Source organism: Coregonus clupeaformis, unplaced genomic scaffold, assembly GCF_020615455.1.
Source record: "Coregonus clupeaformis isolate EN_2021a unplaced genomic scaffold, ASM2061545v1 scaf2251, whole genome shotgun sequence".
Taxonomy (NCBI): Eukaryota; Metazoa; Chordata; class Actinopteri; order Salmoniformes; family Salmonidae; genus Coregonus; species Coregonus clupeaformis.
This window is the reverse complement of record NW_025535705.1, coordinates 9,270-27,500: the sequence shown is the minus strand read 5'-3', so window position 1 is coordinate 27,500 and position 18,231 is coordinate 9,270. Positions and strand designations below refer to the sequence as shown.

The 18,231-nt window shown below is 53.0% G+C and overlaps 1 pseudogene; it reads left to right on the top strand.

The window, feature by feature from the left end:
- LOC121564260 overlaps positions 1-17,918 on the top strand; it is a 28,047-nt pseudogene extending 10,129 nt beyond the window's left edge.
- The last annotated feature ends 313 nt before the right edge of the window (positions 17,919-18,231 follow it).

Below are 18,231 nucleotides of genomic sequence, written 5' to 3'. Positions count from 1 at the left end.
CGTGGTCAGATAACTCCAACATAGATTGGTAACTTTGTCTTGACGTGGTCAGATAACTCCAACATAGATTGGTAACTTTGTCTTGACGTGGTCAGATAACTCCAACATAGATTGGTAACTTTGTCTTGACGTGGTCAGATAACTCCAGCATAGATTGGTAACTTTGTCTTGACGTGGTCAGATAACTCCAGCATAGATTGGTAACTTTGTCTTGACGTGGTCATGATAACTCCAGCATAGATTGGTAACTTTGTCTTGACGTGGTCAGATAACTCCAGCATAGATTGGTAACTTTGTCTTGACGTGGTCAGATAACTCCAGCATAGATTGGTAACTTTGTCTTGGCGTGGTCAGATAACTCCAGCATAGATTGGTAACTTTGTCTTGACGTGGTCAGATAACTCCAGCATAGATTGGTAACTTTGTCTTGACGTGGTCAGATAACTCCAGCATAGATTGGTAACTTTGTCTTGACGTGGTCAGATAACTCCAGCATAGATTGGTAACTTTGTCTTGGCGTGGTCAGATAACTCCAGCATAGATTGGTAACTTTGTCTTGACGTGGTCAGATAACTCCAGCATAGATTGGTAACTTTGTCTTGACGTGGTCAGATAACTCCAGCATAGATTGGTAACTTTGTCTTGACGTGGTCAGATAACTCCAGCATAGATTGGTAACTTTGTCTTGACGTGGTCAGATAACTCCAGCATAGATTGGTAACTTTGTCTTGACGTGGTCAGATAACTCCAGCATAGATTGGTAACTTTGTCTTGACGTGGTCAGATAACTCCAGCATAGATTGGTAACTTTGTCTTGACGTGGTCAGATAACTCCAACATAGATTGGTAACTTTGTCTTGACGTGGTCAGATAACTCCAGCATAGATTGGTAACTTTGTCTTGACGTGGTCAGATAACTCCAGCATAGATTGGTAACTTTGTCTTGACGTGGTCAGATAACTCCAGCATAGATTGGTAACTTTGTCTTGGCGTGGTCAGATAACTCCCAGCATAGATTGGTAACTTTGTCTTGACGTGGTCAGATAACTCCAGCATAGATTGGTAACTTTGTCTTGACGTGGTCAGATAACTCCAGCATAGATTGGTAACTTTGTCTTGACGTGGTCAGATAACTCCAGCATAGATTGGTAACTTTGTTTCTAATTTGCCACACAGAAACTAGACGCCATGAGTAACTTGGTCAAAAAGAATGGCACCGATTGGCCTATAGGTGGCGCTGTTATAATCAGTCTCACTTAAACCCTCATATCCGTCACCCTGTTTGACCTGGAGACTTGAAACTTTGTACGAGATGGCTGAGTTATTGATAAATCAGGAAATCAGATTTTACGTGTCCATGTAAATCCACTTCCCAGTGGCCAATCACCGTGAAACTCTTCAGGGTCATCAAAGACATCACCATGACGAACCATGTTACATTTGGCGAGAAAAAAAAAAAAGAAGGAAACTATTAGCGATTCACTATTGACTATGTAACGCTAATGCTTAAAATAATCATACAAAATCTTCTTCAAATCACATTTTATTGATCACCTGCGCAGAATACAACAGGTGTAGACTTTACAGTGAAATGCTGACTGACGAGCCCATTACCAACAGGGCAGAGTTAAAAAGGAAGACACATATTAACTGAGTCAATGTGCAGGAGTACCAGTACTGAGTCAATGTGCAGGGGTACCGGTACTGAGTCAATGTGCAGGGGTACCAGTACTGAGTGAATGTGTAGGAGAACCAGTACTGAGTCAATGTGCAGGGGTACCAGTACTGAGTCAATGTGCAGTGGTACCAGTACTGAGTCAATGTGCAGGGGTACCAGTACTGAGTCAATGTGCAGTGGTACCAGTACTGAGTAGAGTCCAGGGAGTGTGGGTAGAGTCCAGGGAGTGTGGATAGAGTCCAGGGAGTGTGGGTAGAGTCCAGGGAGTGTGGGTAGAGTCCAGGGAGTGTGGGTAGAGTCCAGGGAGTGTGGGTAGAGTCCAGGGAGTGTGGGGGTAGAGTCCAGGGAGTGTGGGGGTAGAGTCCAGTGAGTGTGTGGGTAGAGTCCAGTGAGTGTGTGGGTAGAGTCCAGGGAGTGTGTGGGTAGAGTCCAGTGAGTGTGTGGGTAGAGTCTAGTGAGTGTGTGGGTAGAGTCTCAGTGAGTGTGTGGGTAGAGTCTAGTAGTGTGTGGGTAGAGTCTAGTGAGTGTGTGGGTAGAGTCTAGTGAGTGTGTGGGTAGAGTCCAGGGAGTGTGGGGGTAGAGTCCAGGGAGTGGGGGTAGAGTCCAGGAGTGTGTGGGTAGGAGTCCAGGGAGTGTGGGTAGAGTCCAGGGAGTGTGGGTAGAGTCCAAGGAGTGTGGGTAGAGTCCAGGGGAGTATGGGGGTAGAGTCCAGTGAGTGTGTGGGTAGAGTCCAGTGAGTGTGTGGGGTAGAGTCCAGTGAGTGTGTGGGTAGAGTCCAGTGAGTGTGTGGGTAGAGTCCAGTGAGTGTGTGGGTAGAGTCCAGGGAGTGTGGGTAGAGTCCAGGGAGTGTGTGGGTAGAGCCCAGGGGGAGTGGGGTTAGAGTCCAGGGAGTGTGGGGTTAGAGTCCAGGGAGTGTGTGGGTAGAGTCCAGGGAGTGTGTGGGTAGAGTCCAGGGAGTGTGGGGGGTAGAGTCCAGTGAGTGTGTGGGTAGAGTCTAGTGAGTGTGTGGGTAGAGTCCAGTGAGTGTGTGGGTAGAGTCCAGGGAGTGTGTGGGTAGAGTCCAGTGAGTGTGTGGGTAGAGTCTAGTGAGTGTGTGGGTAGAGTCTAGTGAGTGTGTGGGTAGAGTCTAGTGAGTGTGTGGGTAGAGTCTAGTGGGTGTGTGGGTAGAGTCCAGGGAGTGTGTGGGTAGAGTCCAGGGAGTGTGTGGGTAGAGTCCAGGGAGTGTGTGGGTAGAGTCTAGTGAGTGTGTGGGTAGAGTCCAGGGAGTGTGGGTAGAGTCCAGGGAGTGTGTGGGTAGAGTCTAGTGAGTGTGTGGGTAGAGTCTAGTGAGTGTGTGGGTAGAGTCCAGTGAGTGTGTGGGTAGAGTCTAGTGAGTGTGTGGGTAGAGTCTAGTGAGTGTGTGGGTAGAGTCTAGTGAGTGTGTGGGTAGAGTCTAGTGAGTGTGTGGGTAGAGTCTAGGAGTGTGTGGGTAGAGTCTAGGAGTGTGTGGGTAGAGTCCAGGGGAGTGTGGGTAGAGTCCAGGGAGTGTGGGTAGAGTCCAGGGAGTGTGGGTAGAGTCCAGGGGAGTGTGGGTAGAGTCCCAAGGAGTGTGGGTAGAGTCCAGGGAGTATGGGGTAGAGTCCAGTGAGTGTGTGGGTAGAGTCCAGGGAGTGTGTGGGTAGAGTCCAGGGAGTTGTGGGTAGAGTCCAGGGAGTGTGGGGTAGAGTCCAGGGAGTGTGGGGGTAGAGTCCAGGGAGTGTGGGGGTAGAGTCCAGGGGAGTGTGGGTAGAGTCCAGGGAGTGTGGGTAGAGTCCAGGGAGTGTGGGTAGAGTCCAGGGAGTGTGTGGGTAGAGTCCAGGAGAGTGTGTAGAGTCCAGGGAGTATGGGGGTAGAGTCCAGGGAGTGTGTGGGTAGAGTCCAGGGTGTGTGGGTAGAGTCCAGGGAGTGTGTGGGTAGAGTCCAGGGAGAGTGGGTAGAGTCCAGGGAGTGTGTGGGTAGAGTCCAGGGAGTGTGTGGGTAGAGTCCAGGGAGTGTGTGGGTAGAGTCCAGGTGTGTGGGTAGAGTCCAGGGAGTGTGGGTAGAGTCCAGGGAGTGTGTGGGTAGAGTCCAGGGAGTGTGGGTAGAGTCCAGGAGTGTGGGTAGAGTCCAGGGAGTGTGTGGGTAGAGTCCAGTGAGTGTGTGGGTAGAGTCCAGTGAGTGGAGTCCAGTGAGTGTGTGGGTAGAGTCCAGTGAAGTGTGTGGGTAGAGCCCAGGAGTGTGGGTAGAGTCCAGGGAGTGTGTGGTAGAGTCCAGGGAGTGTGGGTAGAGTCCAGTGAGTGTGTGGGTAGAGTCCAGTGAGTGTGTGGGTAGAGTCCAGTGAGTGTGTGGGTAGAGTCCAGTGAGTGTGTGGGTAGAGTCCAGTGAGTGTGTGGGTAGAGTCCAGTGAGTGTGTGGGTAGAGTCCAGTGAGTGTGTGGTGAGTCGTAGTTTGTGAGTCCAGTGAGTGTGTGGGTAGAGTCCAGTGAGTGTGTGGGTAGAGTCCAGTGAGTGTGTGGGTAGAGTCCAGGGAGTGTGTGGGTAGGTCCAGTGAGTGTGTGGGTAGAGTCTAGTGAGTGTGTGGGTAGAGTCTAGGGAGTGTGTGGGTAGAGTCTAGGGTGTGTGGGTAGAGTCCAGGGAGTGTGGGTAGAGTCCAGGGAGTGTGGGTAGAGTCCAGGGAGTGTGGGTAGAGTCCAAGAGTGTGGGTAGAGTCCAGGGAGTATGGGGGTAGAGTCCAGTGAGTGTGTGGGTAGAGTCCAGGGAGTGTGTGGGTAGAGTCCAGTGAGTGTGTGGGTAGAGTCCAGTGAGTGTGTGGGTAGAGTCCAGTGAGTGTGTGTGGGTAGAGTCCAGTGAGTGTGGGTAGAGTCCAGGGTGTGTGGGTAGAGCCCAGGGGGAGTGGGGTTAGAGTCCAGGAGTGTGGGGTTAGAGTCCAGGGAGTGTGGGGTTAGAGTCCAGGGAGTGTGTGGGTAGAGTCCAGGAGTGTGGGGGTAGAGTCCAGTGAGTGTGTGGGTAGAGTCTAGTGAGTGTGTGGGTAGAGTCCAGTGAGTGTGTGGGTAGAGTCCAGGGAGTGTGTGGGTAGAGTCCAGTGAGTGTGTGGGTAGAGTCTAGTGAGTGTGTGGGTAGAGTCTAGTGAGTGTGTGGGTAGAGTCTAGTGAGTGTGTGGGTAGAGTCCAGGAGTGTGTGGGTAGAGTCCAGGGAGTGTGTGGGTAGAGTCCAGGGAGTGTGTGGGTAGAGTCTAGTGAGTGTGTGGGTAGAGTCCAGGGAGTGTGTGGGTAGAGTCCAGTGAGTGTGTGGGTAGAGTCTAGTGAGTGTGTGGGTAGAGTCTAGTGAGTGTGTGGGTAGAGTCCAGTGAGTGTGTGGGTAGAGTCTAGTGAGTGTGTGGGTAGAGTCTAGTGAGTGTGTGGGTAGAGTCTAGTGAGTGTGTGGGTAGAGTCTAGTGAGTGTGTGGGTAGAGTCTAGTGAGTGTGTGGGTAGAGTCTAGGAGTGTGTGGGTAGAGTCCAGGGAGTGTGGGTAGAGTCCAGGGAGTGTGGGTAGAGTCCAGGGAGTGTGGGTAGAGTCCAAGGAGTGTGGGTAGAGTCCAGGGAGTATGGGGGTAGGAGTCCAGTGAGTGTGTGGGTAGAGTCAAGGGAGTGTGTGGGTAGAGTCCAGGGAGTGTGTGGGTAGAGTCCAGGGAGTGTGTCGGTAGAGTCCAGGGAGTGTGGGGGTAGAGTCCAGGGGAGTGTGTGGGTAGAGTCCAGGGAGTGTGTGGGTAGAGTCCAGGGAGTGTGTGGGTAGGTCCAGGGAGTGTGGGTAGAGTCCAGGGATTGTGGGTAGAGTCCAGGGAGTGTGTGGGTAGAGTCCAGTGAGTGTGTGGGTAGAGTCCAGTGAGTGGAGTCCCAGTGAGTGTGTAAGAGTCCAGTGAGTGTGTGGGTAGAGTCCAGTGAGTGTGTGGGTAGAGCCCAGGGAGTGTGGGTAGAGTCCAGGGAGTGTGTGGGTAGAGTCCAGGGAGTGTGGGTAGAGTCCAGTGAGTGTGTGGGTAGAGTCCAGTGAGTGTGTGGGTAGAGTCCAGTGAGTGTGTGGGTAGAGTCCAGTGAGTGTGTGGGTAGAGTCCAGTGAGTGTGTGGTAGAGTCCAGTGAGTGTGTGGGTAGAGTCAGTGAGTGTGTGGGTAGAGTCCAGTGAGTGTGTGGGTAGAGTCCAGGGAGTGTGTGGGTAGAGTCCAGGGAGTGTGTGGGTAGAGTCCAGGGAGTGTGTGGGTAGAGTCCAGGGAGTGTGTGGGTAGAGTCCAGGGAGTGTGGGTAGAGTCCAGAGTGTGGGTAGAGTCCAGTGAGTGGGTGGGTAGAGTCCAGGGAGTGTGTGGGTAGAGTCCAGGGAGTGTGTGTGGGTAGAGTCCAGGGGAGTGTGTGGGTAGAGCCCAGGAGTGTGTGGGTAGAGCCCAGGGAGTGTGGGGGTAGAGTCCAGGGGAGTGGTGGTAGAGTCCAGGAGTGTGGAGTAGAGCCCAGGGGAGTGTGGGTAGAGTCCAGGGAGTGTGGGGGTAGAGTCCAGGGAGTGTGTGGGTAGAGTCCAGGGAGTGTGTGGGTAGAGTCTAGTGGGTGTGTGGGTAGAGTCCAGTGAGTGTGTGTGGTAGAGTCCAGTGAGTGTGTGGGTAGAGTCCAGGGAGTGTGTGGGTAGAGTCCAGGGAGTGTGTGGGTATAGTCCAGGAGTGTGTGGGTAGAGTCCAGGGAGTGTGTGGGTAGAGTCCAGGAAGTGTGTGGGTGAGTCCAGTGAGTGTGGGTAGAGTCAGGGAGTATGGGGGTAGAGTCCAGGGAGTGTGTGGGTAGAGTCCAGGAGTGTGGTAGAGTCCAGGGAGTGTGTGGGTAGAGCCCAGGGGGAGTGTGGGGTTAGAGTCCAGGGAGTGTGTGGGTAGAGTCCAGGGAGTGTGTGGGTAGAGTCCAGGGAGTGTGTGGGTAGAGTCCAGGGAGTGTGGGTAGAGTCCAGTGAGTGTGTGGGTAGAGTCCAGGGAGTGTGTGGGTAGAGTCCAGGGAGTGTGTGGGTCCAGGGTGAGTCCGGAGTGTGTGCGTAGAGTCTGGGAGTGTGGTGAGTCCAGGGAGTGTGGGTAGAGTCCAGGGAGTGTGTGGGTAGAGTCCAGGAGTGTGGGTAGTCCAGGAGGTGTGTGGGTAGAGTCCAGGGAGTGTGGGTAGTCCAGGGAGTGTGTGGGTAGAGTCCAGGGAGTGTGTGGGTAGAGTCCAGGGAGTGTGGGGGTAGAGTCCAGGGAGTGTGTGGGTAGAGTCCAGGGAGTGTGTGGGTAGAGTCCAGGGAGTGTGTGGGTAGAGTCCAGGGAGTGTGTGGGTAGAGTCCAGGGAGTGTGTGGGTAGAGTCCAGGGAGTGTGGGGGTAGAGTCCAGGGAGTGTGGGGTAGTCCAGGGAGTGTGGGGGTAGAGTCCAGGAGTGTGGGGGTAGAGTCCAGGAGTGTGGGGGTAGAGTCCAGGGAGTGTGGGGGTAGAGTCCAGGGAGTGTGGGGGTAGAGTCCAGGAGTGTGTGGGGTAGAGTCGGGGAGTGTGGGGTTAGAGTCCAGGAGTGTGTGGGTAGAGTCCAGGGAGTGTGTGGGTAGAGTCCAGTGAGTGTGGGGGTAGAGTCCAGGGGTGTGTGGGTAGAGTCCAGTGAGTGGGTAGAGTCCAGTGAGTGTGTGGGTAGAGTCCAGGAGTGTGGGTAGAGTCCAGGGAGTGTGGGTAGAGTCCAGGGAGTGTGTGGTAGAGTCCAGTGAGTGTGTGGGTAGAGTCCAGGAGTGTGTGGGTAGAGTCCAGGGAGTGTGTGGGTAGAGTCCAGTGAGTGTGGGGGTAGAGTCCAGTGAGTGTGGGGGGTAGAGTCCAGTGAGTGGGTAGAGTCCAGTGAGTGTGGGTAGAGTCCAGTGAGTGTGTGGGTAGAGCCCAGGAGTGTGGGTAGAGTCCAGGAGTGTGTGGGTAGAGTCCAGGGGAGTGATGAGGTTAGAGTCCAGGGTGTGTGGGTAGAGTCCAGTGTGTGTGTGGGTAGAGTCCAGGGAGTGTGTGGGTAGAGTCCAGGGAGTGTGGGTAGAGTCCAGGGAGTGTGGGTAGAGCCCAGGAGTGTGTGGGTAGAGTCCAGTGAGTGTGGGGGTAGAGTCCAGTGAGTGTGGGGGTAGAGTCCAGTGAGTGTGGGGTAGAGTCCAGTGAGTGTGTGGGTAGAGTCCAGTGAGTGTGTGGGTAGAGTCCAGTGAGTGTGTGGGTAGAGTCCAGTGAGTGTGTGGGTAGAGTCCAGTGAGTGTGTGGGTAGAGTCCAGTGAGTGTGTGGGTAGAGTCCAGGGAGTGTGTGGGTAGAGTCCAGGGAGTGTGGGTAGAGTCCAGTGAGTGGGTGGGTAGAGTCCAGGGAGTGTGGGTAGAGTCCAGGGAGTGTGGGGGTAGAGTCCAGGGAGTGTGTGGGTAGAGTCCAAGGGAGTGTGTGGGGTAGAGTCCAGGGAGTGTGTGGGTAGAGTCCAGGAGTGTGGGTAGAGTCCAGGGAGTGTGGGTAGAGTCCAGGGAGTGTGTGGGTAGAGTCCAGGGAGTGTGGTAGAGTCCAGGGAGTGTGTGGGTAGAGTCCAGGGAGTGTGTGGTAGAGTCCAGTGAGTGTGTGGGTAGAGTCCAGTGAGTGTGTGTGGTAGAGTCCAGTGAGTGTGGTAGAGTCCCAGTGAGTGTGTGGGTAGAGTCCAGGGAGTGTGGGTAGAGTCCAGGGAGTGTGGGTAGAGTCCAGGAGTGTGGGTAGAGTCCAGGGAGTGTGTGGGTAGAGTCCAGGGAGTGTGTGGGTAGAGTCCAGGGAGTGTGTGGGTAGAGTCCAGTGAGTGTGGGGGTAGAGTCCAGTGAGTGTGGGGTAGAGTCCAGTGAGTGGGTAGAGTCCAGTAGTGTGTGGGTAGAGTCCAGTGAGTGTGTGGGTAGAGCCCAGGAGTGTGGGTAGAGTCCAGGGAGTGTGTGGGTAGAGCCCAGGGGAGTGTAGAGTTAGAGTCCAGTGTGTGTGTGGGTAGAGTCCAGGGAGTGTGTGGGTAGAGTCCAGGGAGTGTGGGTAGAGTCCAGGGAGTGTGTGGTAGAGCCCAGGGGGAGTGTGGGTTAGAGTCCAGGGAGTGTGTGGGTAGAGTCCAGTGTGTGTGTGGGTAGAGTCCAGGAGTATGGGGTAGAGTCCAGGGAGTGTGGGTAGAGTCCAGTGAGTGTGTGGGTAGAGTCCAGGGAGTGTGTGGTTAGAGTCCAGGGAGTGTGTGGGTAGAGTCCAGGGAGTGTGTGGTAGAGTCCAGGGAGTGTGTGGTAGAGTCCAGGGAGTGTGTGGGTAGAGTCCAGGGAGTGTGTGGGTAGAGTCCAGGAGGTGTGGGTAGAGTCCAGGAAGTGTGTGGGTAGAGTCCAGGGAGTGTGTGGGTAGAGTCCAGGGAGTGTGGGGGTAGAGTCCAGGGAGTGTGGGGTAGAGTCCAGGGAGTGTGGGGGGTAGAGTCCAGGGAGTGTGGGGGTAGAGTCCAGGGAGTGTGGGGTAGAGTCCAGGGAGTGTGGGGGTAGAGTCCAGGGAGTGTGGGGGGTAGAGTCCAGGGAGTGTGTGGGTAGAGTCCAGGGAGTGTGTGGGTAGAGTCTAGGGGTAGTCCAGGGAGTGTGGGGGTAGAGTCCAGGGAGTGTGTGGGTAGAGTCCAGGGAGTGTGTGGGTAGAGTCCAGGAGTGTGGGGGGTAGAGTCCAGGGAGTGTGTGGGTAGAGTCCAGGGAGTGTGTGGTAGAGTCCAGGGAGTGTGGGTAGAGTCCAGGGAGTGTGTGGGTAGAGTCCAGGGAGTGTGGGTAGAGTCCAGGGTGTGATGGGTAGAGTCCAGGGAGTGTGTGGGTAGAGTCCAGTGAGTGTGGGGGTAGAGTCAGTGAGTGTGTGGTAGAGTCCAGTGAGTGGGTAGAGTCGTGAGTGTGTGGTAGAGTCCAGGGAGTGTGGGTAGAGTCCAGGGAGTGTGGGTAGAGTCCAGGAGTGTGGTGTAGAGTCCAGGGAGTGTGTGGGTAGAGTCCAGGGAGTGTGTGGGTGGTCCAGGGGAGTGTGTGGGTAGAGTCCAGTGAGTGTGGGGTAGGTCCAGTGAGTGTGGGGGTAGAGTCCAGTGAGTGGGGTAGAGTCCAGTGAGTGTGTGGGTAGAGTCCAGTGAGTGTGTGGGTAGAGCCCAGGGAGTGTGGGCAGAGTCCAGGGAGTGTGTGGTAGAGCCCAGGGGAGTGTGGGGTTAGAGTCCAGGGAGTGTGTGGGTGAGTCCAGTGTGTGTGTGGGGTAGAGTCCAGGGAGTGTGCTGGGTAGAGTCCAGGAGGTGGGTAGAGTCCAGGGAGTGTGTGGGTAGAGCCCAGGGGGAGTGTGGGGTTAGGAGTCCAGGGAGTGTGTGGGTAGAGTCAGTGTGTGTGTGGGTAGAGTCCAGGGAGTGTGTGGGTAGAGTCCAGGGAGTGTGGGTAGAGTCAGTGAGTGTGTGGGTAGAGTCCAGGAGTGTGTGGGTAGAGTCCAGGAGTGTGTGGGTAGAGTCCAGGGAGTGTGTGGGTAGAGTCCAGGGAGTGTGTGGGTAGAGTCCAGGGAGTGTGTGGGTAGAGTCCAGGGAGTGTGTGGGTAGAGTCCAGGAGTGTGTGGGTAGAGTCCAGGAGTGTGTGGGTAGAGTCCAGGGAGTGTGTGTAGAGTCCAGGAGTGTGGGGGTAGAGTCCAGGGAGTGTGGGGGTAGAGTCCAGGGAGTGTGGGGGTAGAGTCCAGGGAGTGTGGGGTAGAGTCCAGGGAGTGTGGGGGTAGAGTCCAGGGAGTGTGGGGGTAGAGTCCAGGGAGTGTGGGGTAGAGTCCAGGGGAGTGTGGGGGTAGAGTCCGGGGAGTGTGTGGGTAGAGTCCAGGAGTGTGGGGTTAGAGTCCAGAGGAGTGTGGGGGTAGAGTCCAGGGAGTGTGTGGGTAGAGTCCAGGGAGTGTGGGTAGTCCAGGGAGTTGTGGGTAGAGTCCAGGGAGTGTGGGTAGAGTCCAGGGAGTGTGGGGTAGAGTCCAGGGAGTGTGTGGGTAGAGTCTAGGAGTGTGGGGTAGAGTCCAGGGAGTGTGGGTAGAGTCCAGGGAGTGTGTGGGTAGAGTCCAGGGAGTGTGGGTAGAGTCCAGGGAGTGTGAGGGTAGAGAGTCCAGGGGAGTGTGTGGGGTAGAGTCCAGGGAGTGTGTGGGGGTAGAGTCCAGGGAGTGTGTGGGTAGAGTCCAGGGAGTGTGGGTAGAGTCCAGGGAGTGTGTGGGTAGAGTCCAGGGAGTGTGGGTAGAGTCCAGGGATGTGTGGGTAGAGTCCAGGAGTGTGGGGGGTAGAGTCCAGGAGTGTGGGGTAGAGTCCAGGGAGGGTAGTCAGAGTGTGGGTAGAGTCCAGGAAGTGTGTGGGTAGAGTCCAGGGAGTGTGTGGAGTGAGTCCAGGGAGTTGTGGGTAGGTCCAGGGGTGTGGGTAGAGTCCAGGGAGTGTGTGGTAGAGTCCAGGAGTGTGGATGGTAGAGTCCAGGGAGTGTGTGGGTAGAGTCCAGGGAGTGTGTGGGTAGAGTCCAGGGAGTGTGTGGTAGAGTCCAGGGAGTGTGTGGGTAGAGTCCAGGGAGTGTGGGTAGAGTCCAGGGGAGTGTGGGGTAGAGTCCAGAGTGTGGGGGTAGAGTCCAGGGAGTGTGGGGTAGAGTCCAGGAGTGTGGGGGTAGAGTCCAGGGAGTGTGGGGTAGAGTCCAGGAGTGTGTGGGTAGAGTCCAGGAGTGTGGGGGTAGAGTCCAGGGAGTGTGGGGGTAGAGTCCAGGGAGTGTGGGGTAGAGTGCCAGGGAGTGTGTGTGGGTAGAGTCCAGGAGTGTGGGTAGTCCAGGAAGTGTGTGGGTAGAGTCCAGGAGTGTGTGGGTAGAGTCCAGGGAGTGTGGGGTAGAGTCCAGGAAGTGTGTGGGTAGAGTCTAGTGAGTGTGTGGGTAGAGTCCAGGGAGTGTGGGGTAGTCCAGCGAGTGTGGGTAGAGTCAGGGAGTGTGTCGGTGAGAGTCCAGGGAGTGTGTGGGTGCAGAGTCCAGGGAGTGTGGGGTAGGGTCCCAGGAGTGTGTGTGGGTAGAGTCCAGGGAGTGTGCGGGTAGAGTCCAGGGAGTGTGTGGGTAGAGTCCAGGGAGTGTGGGTAGAGTCATGTGTGGGTTCCAGGGAGTGTGTGGGTAGAGTCCAGGGAGTGTGGGGTAGAGTCCAGGGAGTGTGGGGGTAGAGTCCAGGGAGTGTGGGTAGAGTCCAGGGAGTGTGTGGGTAGAGTCCAGGAGTGTGTGGGTAGTCCAGGAGTGTGTGGGTAGAGTCCAGGGAGTGTGGGGGGTAGAGTCCAGGGGTGTGTGGGTAGAGTCCAGGGAGTGTGTGGGTATCCAGGAGTGTGTGGGTAGAGTCCAGGAGGTGTGTGGGTAGAGTCCAGGGAGTGTGGGTAGAGTCCAGTGAGTTGTGTGGGTAGAGTCCAGGGAGTGTGTGGGTAGAGTCCAGGGAGTGTGTGGGTAGAGTCCAGGAGTGTGTGGGTAGAGTCTAGTGAGTGTGTGGGTAGAGTCCAGGGAGTGTGGGGTAGAGTCTAGTGAGTGTGTGGGTAGAGTCCAGGGAGTGTGTGGGTAGGTCTAGGAGTGTGTGGGTAGAGTCCAGGAGTGTGTGGGTAGAGTCCAGGAGTGTGTGGGTAGAGTCCAGGGAGTGTGGGGGTAGAGTCCAGGGAGTGTGGGGGTAGAGTCGTCAGGGAGTGTGGGGGTAGAGTCCAGGGAGTGTGGGTAGAGTCCAGGGGTGTGGGTGAGAGTCCAGGGAGTGTGGGTAGTCCAGGGGAGTGTGTGGGGCAGACCCAGTCCAGGGATTCAGTACAAAACAATTAAGATACATCAATAAATAATAAAAGGGGGTCAAAGAACGGACTAAAGTCGTGGGAATTCACTCCAAATGTGGTCTTTGGGTTCATCACATAAAGAGATTGAGGAAATAACATTGACGCGTTCAAACGGCCACATTAGACCAGTAGATTAACACACACACTAATATGCAAAAAATATATGCTAAGAATACTTATTCTTATGAACCATACGACCAAATGACAACACATTTGGAATGTAGGCACATGGTACATGTCTAAAGGGTCAAGAGATGGCTGAGTTATTGACAAATCAAAAATGTGATTTTACGTGTCCATTTTAAAGCACTGTGAATCCACTCCACAGTGGCCCATCTAAACCACTGTGAATCCACTCCACAGTGGCCCATCTAAACCACTGTGAATCCACTCCACAGTGGCCCATCTAAACCACTGTGAATCCACTCCACAGTGGCCCATCTAAACCACTGTGAATCCACTCCACAGTGGCCCATCTAAACCACTGTGAATCCACTCCACAGTGGCCCATCTAAACCACTGTGAATCCACTCCACAGTGGCCCATCAACTTGAAACGTGTCATCACTATCTTGGACATCCCAAAGATGAACCATCTCCCCCCCCTCTCCCCCTCCTCCCTCTCTCCAGGTGATTGATATGAATGAGTACCAACGGAGGAGGTTTGCGTGTCGTATCATTGACTGTCTATTCAACACAGTCACAGGGAAGAAGATCGCTCTGCTGGGATTCTCCTTTAAGAAAGACACTGGAGATACCAGGTACGTCTTCCCTCTCTTCTAATCTTCTCCTCTCCTCCTCCTTCCCTCTCTCCTCTTTTTGAAACATCAATTTCTCTCTCTCTCTCTCTCTCTCTCTCTCTCTCTCTCTCTCTCTCTCTCTCTCTCTCCCTTCTCTCTCTCTCTCTCTCTTTTCTCTACTCTCTCTCTCTCCTCTCCTCTCTCTCTCTCTCTCTCTCTCTCTCCCTCCCCCCCTCTCTCTCTACTTCTCTCTCTCTCTCTCTCTACTTCTCTCTCACTCTCTCTCCTTTTTTTCTCTCTCTCTCTCTCTCTCTCTCTCGTCAGGTTAATCATGGGGCGTGTGGGGGTAAAGGAGTGCCTGTCTCTTGAACCTTGACATATGAACACACATTCACCTTCCCCCAGAGTTAATCATTCATATTATGGGGTGGCAGGTAGCCTAGTGGATTCTTTTTAACATTGTTACCAGTACCTGACAGGTCGCTGGTTCCAATCTTCGTACTCAGGTGAAAAATTGGTCTGTGCCCTTGAGAGATGGCACTTAACCTAAATTGCTCCTGTAAGTCTCTCTGGATAAGAGTGCCTGGTAAATGGGTCAAATGTAAAATATGTGTGTGTGTGTGACCCTGTGTGTGTGTGTGTGTGCCAACCCACTGTGTGTGTGTGTGTGTGTAACCCTGTGTGTTAACCCTGTGTGTGTGTGTGTGTGTGTGCTGTGGTTAACCCTGTGTTGTGAACCCTGTGTGTGTGTGTGTGTGTGTTGTTGTGTGTGTAACCCTGTGTGTGTGTCAACCCTGTGTGTGTAACCCTGTGTGTGTGTGTGTGTGTGTGTGTGTGTAACCCTGTGTGTGTGTGTGTAACCCTGTGTGTGTGTGTGTAACCCTGTGTGTGTCTCTCCCAGGGAGTCTTCTAGTATCTATATATCTCAGTACCTGCTGGATGAGGGAGCCAAGCTCCACATCTACGACCGAAAGTTCTGAAGGAACGATCATGTCCCCTGGACCTCTCAACCACACATCTCTGAAGACCCTCACAGAGGTAGGAGGAGGAGGAGGGAGAAGGGAGGGAGGAGGAGGAGGGAGGAGGGAGGAGGAGGAGGGAGAGGAGGAGAAGGGAGGGAGGAGGAGGAGGGAGGAGAAGGAGGATGAGGGAGGGAGGGAGGAGGAGGAGGAGGGGGTAGCGAAGGAGGGAGAGAGAGGAGGAGGAGAAGGAGGGGGAGGGAGGAGAAGGAGGAGGAGGCAGGGGGAGGGAGGAGGGAGGATGAGGAGGGAGGAGGGAAGGAGGAGGAGGAGGGAGGATGAGGAGGAGGGAGGAGGGGAGGGGGTCACAGTGTCTATGTAACGTTGTATCTGTGTATTGTAGTGTCCCGGAGACTGGTCACAGTGTCTATGTAACGATTGTATCTGTGTATTGTAGTGTCTGTGCTGGTCACAGTGTCTATGTAACGTTGTATCTGTGTATTGTAGTGTCCGAGCTGGTCACAGTGTCTGTGTAACGTTGTATCTGTGTATTGTAGTGTCCGAGCTGGTCACAGTGTCTGTGTAACATTGTATCTGTGTATTGTAGTGTCTGTGCTGGTCACAGTGTCTATGTAACGTTGTATCTGTGTATTGTAGTGTCCGAGCTGGTCACAGTGTCTGTTAACGTTATCTGTGTATTGTAGTGTGCCGAGCTGGTCACAGTGTCTATGTAATCGTTGTATCTGTGTATTGTAGTGTCAGGCTGGTCACAGTGTCTGTGTAACGTTGTATCTGTGTATTGTAGTGTCCGAGCTGGTCACAGTGTCTGTGTAACGTTATCTGTGTATTGTAGTGTCTGTGCTGGTCAAGCAGTGTCTATGTAACGTTGTATCTGTGTATTGTAGTGTCCGAAAGCTGGTCACAGTGTCTATGTAACGTTGTATCTGTGTATTGCTAGTGTGCCCGAGCTGGTCACAGTGTCTGTGTAACGTTGTATTGTGTATTGTAGTGTCCGAGCTGTCACATGTCTGTGCTAACGTTGTATCTGTATTGTAGTGTCCGAGCTGGTCACAGTGTCTATGTGACGTTGTATCTGTGTATTGTAGTGTCCGAGCTGGTCACAGTGTCTTTGTAACGTTGTATCTGTGTATTGTAGTGTCCGAGCTGGTCACAGTGTCTGTGTCAACGTTTTTGTATCTGTGGCATTGTAGTGTCCGAGCTGGTCACAGTGTCTGTGTAACGTTGTATCTGTGTATTGTAGTGTCCGAGCTGGTCACAGTGTCTATGTGACGTTGTATCTGTGTATTGTAGTGTCCGAGTTGGTCACAGTGTCTGTGTGACGTTTATCTGTGTATTGTAGAGTGTCCGAGCTGGTCAGCAGTGTCTGTGCTAACGTTGTATCTGTGTATTGTAGTGTCCGAGCTGGTCACAGTGTCTGTGTAACGTTGTATCTGTGTATTGTAGTATCCGGAGCTGCACAGTGTCTGTGTGACGTTGTATCTGTGTATTTTAGTGTTCCAAGCTGGTCTCAGTGTCTATGTGACGTTGTATCTGTGTATTGTAGTGTCCGAGCTGGTCACAGTGTCTGTGTAACGTTGTATCTGTGTGATTGTAGTGTCCGAGCTGGTCACAGTGTCCTATAACGTTGTATCTGTGTATTGTTTAGTGTCCGAGCTGGTCACAGTGTCTATGTAACGTTGTATCTGTGTATTGTAGTGTCCGAGCTGGTCACAGTGTCTATGTAACGTTGTTTCTGTGTACATTGTAGTGTCCGAGCTGGTCACAGTGTCTATGCAACGTTATCTGTGTCATTGTAGTGTCCGAGCTGGTCACAGTGTCTATGTAACGTTGTATCTTGTATTGTAGTGTCCGAGCTGGTCTCAGTGTCTGTAACGTTTGTATCTGTGTATTGTAGTGTCCGAGCTGGTCACAGTGTCTATCTGTTGTATCTATGTATTGTAGTGTCCGAGCTGTTCTCAGTATCTATGTAAGTTTATCTGTGTATTGTAGTATCATGAGCTGGTCACAGTGTCTGGCTTAACGTTGTATCTGTGTATTGCTGTGTCGAGCTGGTCATACAGTGTCTATGCGTAACGTTAGACTCTGTGTATTGTAGTGTCCGAGCTGGTCACAGTGTCTATGTAACGTTGTATCTGTATTGCTTAGTGTCCGAGCTGGTCACAGTGTCTATGTAACGTTGTATCTGTGTATTGCAGTGTCCGAGCTGGTCACAGTGTCTATGCCAACGTTGTATCTGTGTTATTGTAGTGTCCGAGCTGGTCACAGTGTCTATGTAACGTTGTATCTGTGTATTGCTCAGTGTCGAGCTGGTCAAAGTGTCTATGTAACGTTGTATCTGTGTATTGCAGTGTCGAGCTGGTCACAGTGTCTATGTAACGTTGTATCTGTGTATTGTAGTGTCCGAGGCTGGTCACAGTGTCTATGTAACGTTATCTGTATTGTAGTGTCCGAGCTGGTCACAGTGTGCTATGTAACGTTGTATCTGTGTATTGTAGTGTCCGAGCTGGTCACAGTGTCTGTGTAACGTTGTATCTGTGTATTGTAGTGGCGGAGCTGGTCACAGTGTCTATGCTAACGTTGTATCTGTGTATTGTAGTGTCCGAGCTGGTCACAGTGTCTGTGTAACGTTGTATCTGTGTATTGTGTGTCGAGCTGGTCACAGTGTCTATTGTAACGTTGTATCTGTGTATTGTAGTGTCCGAGCTAGTCACAAGGTGTCTGTGTGACGTTGTATCTGTGTATTGTAGTGTCCGAGCTGGTCACAGTGTCTATGTAACGTTGTATCTGTGTATTGTAGTGGCGAGAGCTGGTCACAGTGTCTATGTAACGTTGTATCTGTGTATTGTAGTTTCCGAGCTGGTCACAGTGTCTGTGCTAACGTTGTATCTGTGTATTGTAGTGTCCGAGCTGAATCACAGTATCAGTGGATCCCTACCAGGCCTGTCAGGGCCCAAGCCTGCTAGGTCATCTGCACCGAGTGGGACATGTTCAGGGTGAGAGAGACACACACACACACACACACACACACACACACACAGGAACACACACACACACACTACTCCTATCCTTTAAACACCTAACATCAACTGTGTGTGTGTGTGTGTGTGTAGAGATCTGGATTATGAGAGGATATATGACCACATGTTGAAGCCAGCGTTTCTTTGGACGGCACGTCGCCTTGGACCAACTTCACCCCGCTCTGCAGAACATTGGCTTCAGGTACACTTCCCCGTACACACACACTCTCTCACCTCTCTCTCGCTCTAAAATAGTTTGGCTACACTTAAACTTTTCATGGCGAACTCTACCCCGGAATCAACTGCGCTTCCCAAAAATAAAGGTTATGTGATAGAACATCTATTTTGACTGCCGATTTCCTATATTATACAACTGACTCAGGCTCTCCCCTGCCGATTTAGAGCCACGCCTCATAGTCGTGTGATTCGCTCAGAATTGTAATTGATTAGTACGTTACTCGGTAAATCCAAACCCCGCTAAGTTCCAGACAGGAACCAAGTCAAGCCTGGGGCGAGGTTTAATTTGTACACACCCCTACACACACACACACACAGTAAGACTACGTTATCAAAACTATAACCAGATTGCATCCTCTCTGTGTTCCTGCAGATTGAGACCATCGGTAAGAAGGTGACATCATCTCGTATTCCCTACACACCCACGGCCGGAGTCCCTCGCGTCAGCATCAACCCTGAACCTCCGGCCAAGAAGGCCAAAGTCTGACACACCCCCCACTCAGCATCAACCCTGAACCTCCGGCCAAGAAGGCCAAAGTCTGACACACCCCCCACTCAGCATCAACCCTGAACCTCCGGCCAAGAAGGCCAGTCTGACACACCCCCCTCAGCATCAACCTGAACCTCCCGGCCAAGAAGGCCAAAGTCTGACACACCCCCCACTCAGCATCAAACCCCCCCCCCCCCGTCTACCTCCTGTCTGTCCATTCTTCCTTAACTCTATAATCAATTCGTTTTGGATGCTTTATTACGTTGTCAATACTTAAAAAGGTATTATTTCCTGTTATATTTGGCCAATCACGTTAATA